Here is a 12711-nt window from a genome sequence, read left to right on the forward strand (position 1 = left end):
GTGTCACGCATTCGGGGTCAATCGGGTTTTACGGGGAAATGCTGGGGTGCAGTCCTATTAGTCCCCACGAGATATCCCGTAGCGAACCGTTCTCACAGTCTCATCTCCTAATGTGGTTCCTATATAACTATGCAGAGTTTGGATTTTATCAACAGGTTCTGCCTACCTTTTGTTGGGCGATCGCGAGGTGAGACTGCAGGAATCGGTCCGGTTCTCCGGGATCCCGAGGCCGTGCCGCTCTCCGTCTCTCGTTTCCCAGTTGCGGTCCAATTCAGAAAAAATCACGTCGGGGTCACCAATTGTTGGGAAAAACGGTCTGTCTAGTTACTGGACCAGATGAAATGAGACGGAGAGGTAATAAAGTCTATCGGCACGAGGACCTTGGATTTATTAAGTAAAGTGGCAACGGTTATACAGAGTCATAAGCGTGAGAAATCGAATATGTCTAAGTCCCTAATCAGCGCTGATGGTTCGTCCGGAGCTTCGCCTCCGTGGAAGGTCTGCTTCGGAAGAAGGTGAAGAGTCTCAGAGTGATACAGTCTTATGCTGTATCTCCTCGTGATGAGGTGTGTGCGTTTGAGATGTGTGTGGTTCTGTGTGTTTTTACTTGACCTTGGTTCCCAGGCACTAGTGTATGCATGTATATCTTCTTGTGTTCCTCCTTACGGGGGAGAGCTTCAGAGCATCACCTGTTGTGGTCCTCCCGTCCTTGAGGATGACTGGTGCATTGTCTGAGTGTCTACCATCTGCCGGGAGGAGATATGGGGCCCTGGCTCCGGCCCTGACCTGACTATATTCTCATGTATGTGTTATGTGTTAAAAGTTGACTATATTATAAGGTGACTGCCATGTGATGTGCTCATTAAGCTAGGGTAGGAGTTAGCTATATTTATAATGTACATGTGATGTGCTCAGCAGGTTATTTTGCCCCAACACGTGCTACTGTTAGGAACTGCTCTGCACATGCTTCTGCAAAGTGACGCTCTTCTGTTTACATTGTAGTTAGCGCAAACGACTTCAGTTCCCATGTTTTAGTGATATGATGTGCAGTTACACCCAGGTAATTGTTGTTACTCACAGAGGTCCAGTGGTCTCCTGTCAGGGCGACAGCCAAATCCTCTTCTTTCTTTTTCTTTTCCGTTTTGTAGAAGTCGTGTATTTTAGTCATTACTGTGCCTCTTGACGGTGGCTTGTAGAATGCGTCGCGTGAAGCAATTTGTAACATTTCCGCGAGGCCCTTGTCCTCAACAATATTAATCGGCCGACAGTCTTTTGCAATCCATTTGGCAATTTTTTTGGTCAAGTTCTCCAAAATACACTTACTTAATGCACGGCCTTCGGTGAGCGTTGTCTGAAGCAAGCCCCCTGGACTTGCCCCAGAACTTGAAGCGCCGACAAACGCATGCTTAGCGCTGATATGGTACTTTAGGCTGTAAGTGCTTCGGTGAAACGAAAACTCCTTCTTGCAGAGTGTGCAAATCACTGCTTGTTTATTAAGTGTTCCATCTTTTTTTTTTTTTTATACTCAAACTTTCCATCCAGAGGGCCAACAGCTTCTTTCGGTTCTGTTTCCATCTTGTGTCTCAGCCAAAACTCTAGAGCGGTGACTAGCGGCGACTAGTGCAGAGCGGCCTCTAGAATTCGCTGTGTGAAATATTGGGCGGGTCATTTTGCGCATGCGTCAATGCGTTAAAAACATTAACGTGTTAATTCCACAAATTAATCACCCTGCGTTAACGTGTTAACTTTGACAGCCCTATTTCTTATAGTTGTTAATAAAAGCATAACAAACCCATTTATTGAGTCTTATTAATGCACATGTTGAGTGAGTGTGATCTGTTTTGTGCCTCATATCAGATCCTTTAAAGGCTTTTTATTTTTGAAGGTCATTTAAAACCGGAAGTTCAGTTTATGCAAGTGGCTGATGACGACGCCTGATGCTTGACAAAGTGTTTGACAAACATTTTGAGAACAAGTCGGAATCGTCAGCATCCCAAACTTTGAGAAAAAAATATTACAGACAAAAGAAGAGGTCCGAACTGGAGAATGACTCTTCTGGTAAGTTTAAGAAGGTTATGCTATAGTAACGTTAGCTGGTTCTAGCTAGCTAGTTGTTTGCTAGCAAACCTTTTTGGTTTACATTACTTTCTTTCAGAGGCTAAGCCTGTGTCTGAAATCGGGCACTTACGTAAGTGCACTTACATTGAGTGCACGTCATTATCCCTACAGTACACTTACTTATAGGCGCAGTGCTCTCATTTCTACAGTGCACTGTCAAAACAGCCTTCGTGCACCTACCGGAAATGAGTTTGCAGTTTGATGGTTCTTCTTTGGTGGCATTTTTTTTTCTGCTTGATCATTTCCATAATTCGCCCATCATTTTAATAGCCATCAATTTCAATTACCATCAATAAATTTCTATCGATTTTATCTGTATTTATTTTAGCGCTGTATAGTACTAATCAACTCAAACTTTAAATATTTAGATTTTTGTTTTTCAACTGTTACAATGTCCTCCATTTTCAGAATAGAAATTCCTGCCCCCTCTGCTACATAGACAAGATGGTGGCTGTTGGTGGAAAGTGTCCATCGATCCACACTCAAGTTTTAGATCGTTTTGAGTGCGCCACCGAGGTACTTCCAGTGCACTGTGTTTTGGCACACTCTTTTCTCCTATAAGTCTTCCCAGCTCTCTTCCTTGTCCCTCTGCAAGCTGCCGTAGTGGGTGACTCGACTTCTCAAAGCAGCGCTTCAGGGTGAGCCTTTTGTTGAGCAGCTGGGCGGTGACTTGCTTGACATTCCACGTGTTAGGCTCCAGCAGTTTAGAGCTCACTGGAATGGCTGCACGAGTTTGGCGCAACATAAGACGCTCGGCGGGAGAGGCTAATGTTTCTGAGATTCAGGATGTTGAGAAACACATCAGATCCGTCCCTGTGCGATTTCTCCATGATTTGCTTGGCCCTGCAGACTGCTCTTTCCACGAGTTCGTTTGACTGGGGAAACTCTGGGCTGCTTGTGGTATGAGTAAAATCCCATTGCTTAGCCAAATCCCTGAAGTTCTGACTCGTGTATTGTCTAGCATTGTCCGTGATGAGGACGTGAGGTGTTCCATGTACCGAAAAGTGTCTTTTCAACTTGGATATGACGGCTGATGAGGTCAAATATCCGAGCAGATCGACTTCGAACCAGCCGGAATATGAATCCACGAGAACTTGATACTGTTTGCCATGCCAATCAAGAATGTCCGCAGCCACTGTGGACCATGGCAGGTCTGGAACAGGGTGGAGTTTGAGGGGCTCCTTCGCGACTTTGGGCTATTGCACACTGCACATGAGAGCAACTCTTCTGTGATGTTCTTGGGCCAAAAGGCCAAAAGATCACACCTCTAGCTCTACGCTTGGTTGCCTCAATACTTACGTGGCCTTTGTGCACAATGTTGATGTACTCCCTGTGCAGCGATTCGGGGATGACGGCTTTATGGCTTTTCATATGATGCCATCCTTCACTGTCAGCTCATCTCTGTATGGAAAAAAATGGCTAATGGCGGGCTGAAGCTGGCTCTCTCTGGTGGGCCATCCGCGTTGAATGATCGTGGTAAGAGTTCGTAACACTTCGTCTTCTGCTGTATGTCTACGGAGTTCCTCCAGGCAGGCTGAGGATATGTAGCTAAATCTCATGACTTTGTAGCCACCGTTCTCAGCAGAGCTCTGCGGTGCTTGTGAGCTGGGAGCTCTGGAGAGGGTGTCTGCCAGGTACATGTACTTGCCCTTCTTGTAGATCAGGTCGATGTCGTAACTTTGCAGGCGAAACAACATCCTCTGCAGACAACCAGGAGCGGCATGAATGGGCTTTTCACGATGGTCACTAAGGGCTGGTGGTCGGTTTCTACGCCACACACGATGCGGTCACAGATTAGCTCGTCCGTCAGGTCTCCAAAATGACAGCATTTAGCCTTAATCCTTAAGTCACTTGTGAATGATTCGATGCTCTCACCTTGTTTCTGACTTCTGGTATGAAACTTGTGCCTTTCCATAGTCCTGTTGTTTTGAGGATTGCAGATTTCACGAAACTTTTTCTTCAAACATTCGGGGTCCCCCTGAGATTCAGCTGGTGTACTGATCCCTCCAACATCTCCCGGCGTGCGCACTTCAGCAGAGTAGGTGAAAGACCGCTCCCGTTCGATGGCTTCTGGACCAGCAATGTTGAGAAGGATATAAGCCTTGGTCTTTGCTGACTTGTCAGAGTGTGCGGCAGCAATAAAAATATGGTACTCCCGCTCGAAAATACGCCAATTCTCTGCGATATTCTCTTCAAAAACGAGAGGGTCTGGTCTGCGAAATCCATCCGCCATCACGTCAGGGAAAGGAAAACAAACGTTGTCCAACGACAACCGGAAAAAAAACACTGGCGAGAAGTCCATACTCACTTCTGACACCATGTAGAAAGTTCGTATGGGTTGGTATGAGTCAAGGATCACACCGGGTGTATACGACTGTGTTTAATCCAAGCATGGCTTAACCAAATTGCGATACAGACCAGAAATAAAAGTGAACCCAGCCACCAGGCATTCTGATTGGATGAGGCCACACAGTACAGTGGCTCCGGTGGCTAATAATGAACGACTGCATTATTATTTAACCAAATGATCTACAAATTGTGCCATGAATCCATGTCTAAACGGCTTAATTGCTTATTGTAACTTGTCTGCTGAATGTCTATTGTGGCCAATGTTCTTTGTGTTGTCTTTATACAGTAACAAAAAAGACCAGGCAGATAAATTCTCAACCATCCCCTGAGGCCATGGAGATGTCGGATTCATCTGAGACTGTTTTATTTAAAGGTTGATGTTCAAGAATATTTTTCATTTAAGTTTGACGTTTTTAAAAGTAAAATAATTATTTTTTTTCAAAACAGCTGTCTTAAAGTGTGTTTTTGTGCTTCAGCGCCATAACATTGTACTTAAAGTAGGCTTACGATTTATGTAATTTCATTTCGCATTTTTCAATCTTGACAGCATATAGTACTCATTAACTGTTAATAAGTGTATATTAAAATACTTATTAACCTCAAAATGCATTGTTCCCGCTTTAGATCCCGTACCTGCAAAATGCATAATTAGCCATTTAATAAAGAACTTATTAACCTTAATAAGTATTGTTCCCGCTTAAGATTTGGTGCAAAATGCATAACTAACTGTTTAATAAAGAACTTATTAACCTTAATAAGCATTGTTCCCGCTTAAGATTTGGTGCAAAATGTATAATTAACTGTTTAATAAAGAACTTATTAACCTTAATAAGCATTGTTCCCGCTTAAGATTTGGTGCAAAATGTATAATTAACTGTTTAATAAAGGACTTATTAACCTTCATAAGCATTGTTCCCGCTTTAGATCCGGTACCTGCAAAATGGATAATTAGCAGTTTAATAAAGGATTTATTAACCACAATAAGCATTGTTCAATAGAGAATATTTTGCTGCTAATAAATGAATAATAAAGCTGTTTTTACCTTCATAAAGCAACAAAAAATGCTTAGTAAGTGTTTAAAAATGACATAATAGGTAAGTTAGTAAGACTCAATCAATGGGTTTGTACAGTGCCGGCGCTCCGCACACGCAGAACACGCACTGGGCGTAGGGCACCAAGTGCCTGGGGGGGCACCAAAAAAGATTTTAGAAATAAAAAAAACAATATCATCATAATAATAATCACAATAACACCATGTATTTAAAATTAACATGTGTAAAACGTGTTAATAGATAAGCAATACAAAAGTAACATTTGCTCGAGAAAAAGATGTGTCTCCTGTGTGGCCCTCTCTCTCTCCCCTCGGTGCCCCCCTGCCCCACATCCCAGTGGTATGTTCGACATCATTCTCAAGTTCGGCAGACACCTATGTTTGGACATGGCCTCGAAAAGGCATCAAGAGTCTGGGGCGGATAAGAGAAAGAAGAAGAGACATCGAGATGATGCACACGCGTCGATGGCAGCTAAGACAATGTTTTAAATAAAAATGGCTAATTCTGTAACATTTAGTCCTTGTATGAATGTCTATGCTCATGCCAGGGTTAACGTTACCGTTAACGTCAAAAAACTAACGTTAGCTCCTATATTCTTTTAGCCATCAGAAGTGGTCAGTCAAGTACTTGCCAAGTTTACTTGTATAGGCCTACTGCATTTCAGGACGTTTATTTGGCGTTTGTTATGTAGCCTACGTTATGCTAGCATGTGTACTGTGAACCAACGAGTACGCAATTGTGTACTGTAGTGGAAAAAGTAATGCTACAGATGATACTTTAAAGTAATGAGTTGATGAATGGAGAACGGCTCTTGGTAACTAGGGTTGAGCACCGAAACTCGGTTCCAGTAGGGAACCGGTTCCGACGTAAACGGTTGTAACGAGATCGAATAAGAACGCACATTTCGGTGTAACGGTGCCTTTTTTTTTTTTTTTTTACACATAGGCTTACATAAACCTGTAATTAATATTTAATATTGTTTTTAAATCAAGGTGCTAAACTGTATTTCAGTGTACAATCCCTGAGTATTTCTTCTTGTATTTCTGAATGCAGGGTCAATGCTTAGATATGTGCAAGGAGTTCCTCAAGACCAGGAGGAAGATTTAGATGATCAACCATCCACCAGCAGTTCAAGCACACATCATCAACCACCAATCTCTGCAGACTCTGCAATGGCACCCAGCCCTGACCAACAACCATTAACTACTAGCTCAGGTACAGATACAACCCAGCCCACAACCACCGGCAGAGTGAGTCCTGTCACTGAGAGGCCATCAGCAAGTGACATTGTAGAGACGTATGTGCCGCCTCCAACTGATCCTGCTCTATGGCCAGCACACATTTTAGATGCTGATCGGGTTGAAATTGTGCACAGAGGGCCATTCAAAGTCAGCCCTGATTTTAGTTTTCCAAAGGGACCCGATGGAAGAGCATTTCATTCCAGCCTCCAGTTCAAAACCTTACCAAATGGAGAGAAGGTTAACAGAAGCTGGGTAGTGTACTCTCCACAGAACAATGCTGTGATCTGCTTTGCATGTAAACTTTTTAGTGTGAAGGACATAAAGCTGACTGCAGAGGGCCACAGTGATTGGTCGAACATAAACACCACTTTGAGAGGTCATGAGTGTAGCCCAAACCATACACAGTGCATGGTTAAGTGGAGAGAACTGGACACACGGCTTAAAAAGGGCATGGCAATAGACCAATAGGAGTTGACATTACTGGAGGCAGAAAGGAAAAAGTGGCGAGATGTTCTGAAACGCCTGCTCTCAATTACTCTCTCACTGGCTTCAAGAAATTTGTCTTTTAGAGGCTCTTCTGACTGTCTTCATGAGCCAGACAATGGCAACTTTCTGAAGGAAGTGGAGTTTATGGCAACATATGACCCTGTAATGGAGATTCACCTGGCTAAAATTTCCCGCACACACTACCTCAGTCATGAGACACAGAACGAACTCATTCAGATAATCTCTTCAGAAACATTAAGCACTATAGTGAGACATATCCAGTCAGCAAAATATTTTTCTATCATTCTTGACTGTACCCCAGATTTGAGTCACAAGGAACAGATGTCAGTCATAGTGTGCATTGTCCATCTCCAGCTACAACCAGACATTAAAGAATACTTCTTGGGATATATTGATGTGGTGGAAACTACTGGCCTTAGCCTGTCAAATGTTATCCTAGAGAAGTTGAAGGAGCTTGGCATTCCATTCGAAAATTGTCGAGGACAGGCCTATGACAATGGAGCCAACATGAAGGGGAAGAAGCAAGGTGTTCAGGCTAGACTTCTACAATTAAACACAAGAGCATTGTTTGTTCCTTGTGGAGCTCACACCATGAATCTCGTCATAGCTGATGCTGCCAAGTCCTCCCAAGATACCACTGGCTACTTTGGCTATTTGCAAAAGTTATTCAATTTATTTTCAGGGGCCATCCAGCGATAGGCCATTTTGACAAAGCATGTCCAACTGACACTGAAATCTTGGATTGATGTTAGATGGGAGAGCAGGCTTAAGAGTGTAAGAGCTGTCCGGAATCAAAGAAAGGAAGTGAGAGATGCTCTCCTGGAGGCTAGGGAGGCTGTAAAGGATCCAGTGGCAAAAGTGGAGGCTCAAGCTCTTGCTGAGGAAGTAGCCTCATTTCGATTTTTGATTTGCTCTGTTGTGTGGTGTGAACTTCTTTCCATCACAAACCAGGTGAACAAGCTACTTCAATCAAGTTCCATGCTGCTTGATATTGCTGTTAGGGTCATTGACAGTACCAAAAGTAACCTCACCAAATACAGACAGTCTGGGTTTGACGAGGCTGTGTCAACTGCTAAGGAACTCTGTGAGGCCCTGAATATAGAACCAGAGCTTAAGCAGAAAAGACTCAGGAGCACAAAAAGGCAGTTTGCGCATGAAGCTGTTGAAGAGCCCTTCAATGATGCCCTTAAAAAGCTTGAGGTCACATTTTTCAATAGTATTGTGGACTCTTCTTTAATGTCACTGCAGGAGAGGTTTGAGACCATGAATCAAGTCAAAGAAAAACATGGAGTGCTGCTTGATTTCAGCAAAGTTAATGGAATGTCCAAGGAGGACTTAAAAAAACACTGCAATGAAGTACACAAGACACTTACGGAAAAGGGAACAAGTGACATTGATGGACCTGAGATGCTGCAGGAAATCATCAACCTTCCTCAGCTACCACCAAAGACATCTGCCTTGGAAATGCTGACATTTCTTCATGACAATCAGCTCCAAGAGGTGTATCCCAATCTGTGGATTGCTTTGTGAATTTCACTGACTCTCCCCATCACAGTTGCCTCTGCTGAGCAAAGCTTTTCAAAACTCAAGCTCATTAAAACGTACCTGCGTTCATCGATGGGGCAGGAGCGTTTAAGTGGACTGGCCGTCATCAGCATCAATCGAGACGTGGCTCAGAAACTGTCATATGATGACCTGATTGCTGATTTTGCAGCCAGGAAATGCAGACGTGTCCCTCTGTAGGCACTGTATTATTTTATTTATTTAAATGTTTGGTGCTATTGTTAATGCACAATTAGTGTAGTCTTTTATCAATATATTAATTTCTCTTATTTATTTGCAAACATTACATGTTGAAGTTATTTTGGAAATAAAGAGAAACGTACTGACAATTACTGAATTGATGTCCATTTTTGGGGGGCACCACAATGCATTTGTGCTTAGGGCACCCAAATGGCTAGCGCCGGCCCTGGCTGTACACTTTATAGATTGGATTGATGGAAGAGAACAGAATGGAAATTCCATGTCACTGTGATGTAATGCAGTTATTGAGAGGAAAGCTATGTGAAGTAGTAAACACTGTGTTGCACAGTGGTTACACAAATGGATTTCATTTAGTATTTTCTTCCTTCCAGAGAATCTATTTTGTAGCCAAGCTAAAATTCTGAAGCCATGTGTCACCCCTCATTGTTTCAGACTGCATAATAAATCCATTGATTGCACCAGATCTTCCATATGCTGCTTTTATCCTTCTTTTAGCCTTACCCTCCTCTTATTCTAGATGTACAGTGGGGCAAAAAAGCATGTAGTCAGCCACCAATTGTGCAAGTTCTCCCACTTAAAAAGATGAGAGAGGCCTGTAATTTTCATCATAGGTATACCTCAGCTATGAGAGACAAAATGAAAAAAAAAAATCTAGAAAATCACATTGTCCGATTTTTAAAGAATTTATTTGCAAATTATGGTGGAAAATAATAACAAAATATAATATAATAACAAAAGGTCATCTCAATACTTTGTTACATGCCCTTTGTTGGCAATGACAGAGGTCAAACGTTTTCTGTAAGTCTTTACAAGGTTTTCACACACTGCTGCTGGTATTTTGGCCCATTCCTCCATGCAGATCTCCTCTAGAGCAGTGATGTTTTTGGGCCTTTGCTGGGCAACACAGACTTTCAACTCCCTCCAAAGATTTTCTATGGGGTTGAGATCTGGAGACTGGCTAGGCCACTCCAGGACCTTGAAATGCTTCTTAAGAAGCCACTCCTTCGTTGCCCGGGCAGTGTGTTTGGGGTCATTGTCATGCTGAAAGACCCAGCCACGTTTCATCTTCAGTGCCCTTGCTGATGGAAGGAGGTTTTCACTCAAAATCTCACGATACATGGCCCCATTCATTCTTTCCGTCACACGGATCAGACGTCCTGTGGGAGAACTTGCACAATTGGTGGCTGACTAAATACTTTTTTGCCCCACTGTACTTCACTGAATGGCCAAAGCAGGTGAATGCTGTGGATCTTTAATGTTTTGCGTTTACATATGTTAAAAAATGAAAATGACTGTGGTCTATTATTTTAATGTTTTAATGAATAATAGAGGGGCAGAATAGAGAGAGAAGCAGAAGAAAAAACAAAGTTTCCAAAACATGTTAAGATGAAACATGATCTTGTAGCATTACAACCCCTCCCCTATTTTAGGGGAGGGGTTATATTGGGTTATTTCCCTACCCCTGCCTGATTACAGAACACATTTTTCACCACCACCTCGAAGCATCATTAGAACTGACTCTAACTCATAGCAGCAGTACCACTATGGAGCAGGGACGCACTTCTTCCTCTGCGCCTTCCTACCTAGCATGGTCCATCTTTAACACTCTGTGTTGCTGTTTACCTCTGGGGATCGCTGCTATTGTCTGTTCCTGCAGGGTAAGTCTATTTTGGCGATATTCAAACTTTATTTTGCGATATTCAATGCTGCATAAAAATCTATCTTATCAAACTTGATCCCCAAACATATATCTACTAGAGTGTGCTGAGAAAGACCATGTTCTGCCCCCACAGGCACAGAATGCGAATGCTCTTGGCCAAGGAGCTGTAGCCCAAGATGCATCTAAGACAGCAAGGACCCTTAATGTGATTGGACTCGTCTGTGGAATAATTCTGATCATCATTGTAATTGTTTTCAAAGTCATCAACGGCAACTAACAATGATTATTTTCATGTTGTTGGAATGTTTCTGGAAATGATGCAATGCTGGGCATAATTGGCTGATCCATTGATGGGAAACATCTGTTGGTGTGCTGGAATAGGCCTTCAAAATGCAATGTACTAACAAAAATGTAAACATTCTGCAATCTTGTATTTCTTCCTTTTTGTTAATCAATAAATACCCTATCCCATGGATGATGGATCATTTATTTAAGTTTACAACATTAAAGAAGACAGAATAATCAACCACAGGACACGCCCCTGGTAAGAAATGTGGAAGAAATTTCACACAGTTGAGGTATTGCGTAAGTTAAGGTATCAGAATGGTGTGGTTCAAATTCGGATAAAACATTTCATACAGAATGTAGCTGGATATATATTAATATTTAACATGATATATCATTTTTAGGTATTTTCATTAGAGTCTCCACTTTCTGGGCTCTCCGGGTCTGCAGATATAGATTGTCACAATGGCACTGAAAGCTTTTTAAAGCTCAAAACAAAAAGCCGTCTGTCAGTATGTGCAGCAGGATGTGCAGGCGACCCTGGTATCAGTGCATGCATTCTTGGATGTGCGTGTGTGTGTGGGGGAGGGGATGGGTAGTAGGATGGGGGTGGGGTCGCTGTTTTATTGCAACTGTAGGCTGTGAGACATCCTGGCTGGAACTGCCTCAAAGCTATGAAAAGTTAACAATCCATGAGAAGAAGAGAAAATTATGACTTCTTTTGTTCTTAAATCACTTTGTGCTTGCATTTACTTTAAATCAAATTAATTAATGAGCAAAATCACTACAACAAAAAAAAGCATTGCCATAACGAAAGACTTCGAATTTAATTTGCAAGATATGCCTGATGGTTACATGTTAAAGTTAGACCGTTGTAGGTCTGTGACTAGCTTTTAATGTCACAGATGGTTTACTTTAGTTTTTGTGCTTAAAGTTCAGGGACGCCTACTTTAAAACGTTTCATTTTCAGATCAGTTTGGTTAAGGTCAAGCTCAAAACCAATCTGGGAGCAATTACATAGAATCCTACACTGATAAACCAGCCAGTTAGCTGGGCAACACAGAGTTATGTGTAGCCCCCGAGGCAACCCCCCCCCCCCCCCCCCCCCCCCCTATTTACAAGTTTCTAACTTCCATCCTCCCACACAGGCAGGAACTTAAATGCTAAACAGATGTTTAAATACTGTTTGGTTCTCCTGCTGTTAAAAAGAGCTGTTGCTTGGTTGATATGTTGCCCTGTTCCTTCAGATCAGTATGTGTGTGTGTGTGTGTGTGTGTGTATGTGTGTGTTTGTGTGTGTGTGTGTGTGTGTGTGTGTGTTTGTGTGTCTGTGTGTGTTTGTGTGTGTGTGTAGAGTTTAGGACAAAACAACAACAAATTCACAGCAGTTTAGCTTGTTTTGTCCCTTTCGCACTTTTTCAGAATCTCTGTTGAGTTTTAATGTAAAATAAATGTCCGATAAGTCACTGGGCCCTATTTTAAAAAAAACGCAAGTGAGAAGCGGAAAATCTAAAATGGGTTGGTCTGAATACCCGTAGGTGTGTTTTGGGCGTAACATGCACTAAACCAATGAGGGCGCCATCTTCCATCCCTTTTAAGAGCCATGAACGCATTTGAACCTGAGGAGTTGATATTTGGAAAACGCGTTTGCAGTCTTCGCTGAAGACCACATGAATTTCAAACTACAAATGTCTCAGTTTATGGCCAAATAATATGGCCTAATTCACACATGGAAT

At 42.4% G+C, this 12711-nt stretch overlaps 1 long non-coding RNA gene across 1 annotated transcript; it reads left to right on the top strand.

Moving 5' to 3' along the window:
- Positions 1–10518: 10518 nt before the first annotated feature.
- Positions 10519–11164, top strand: LOC307073676. The gene is made up of 2 exons (XR_013811743.1): positions 10519–10689; positions 10825–11164. It is a non-coding gene; the product is annotated as an uncharacterized lncRNA (long non-coding RNA).
- The last annotated feature ends 1547 nt before the right edge of the window (positions 11165–12711 follow it).

The sequence above is a fragment of the Pollachius pollachius genome (assembly GCF_949987615.1).
Source record: "Pollachius pollachius genome assembly, chromosome: 3".
NCBI classification, from domain to species: Eukaryota; Metazoa; Chordata; class Actinopteri; order Gadiformes; family Gadidae; genus Pollachius; species Pollachius pollachius.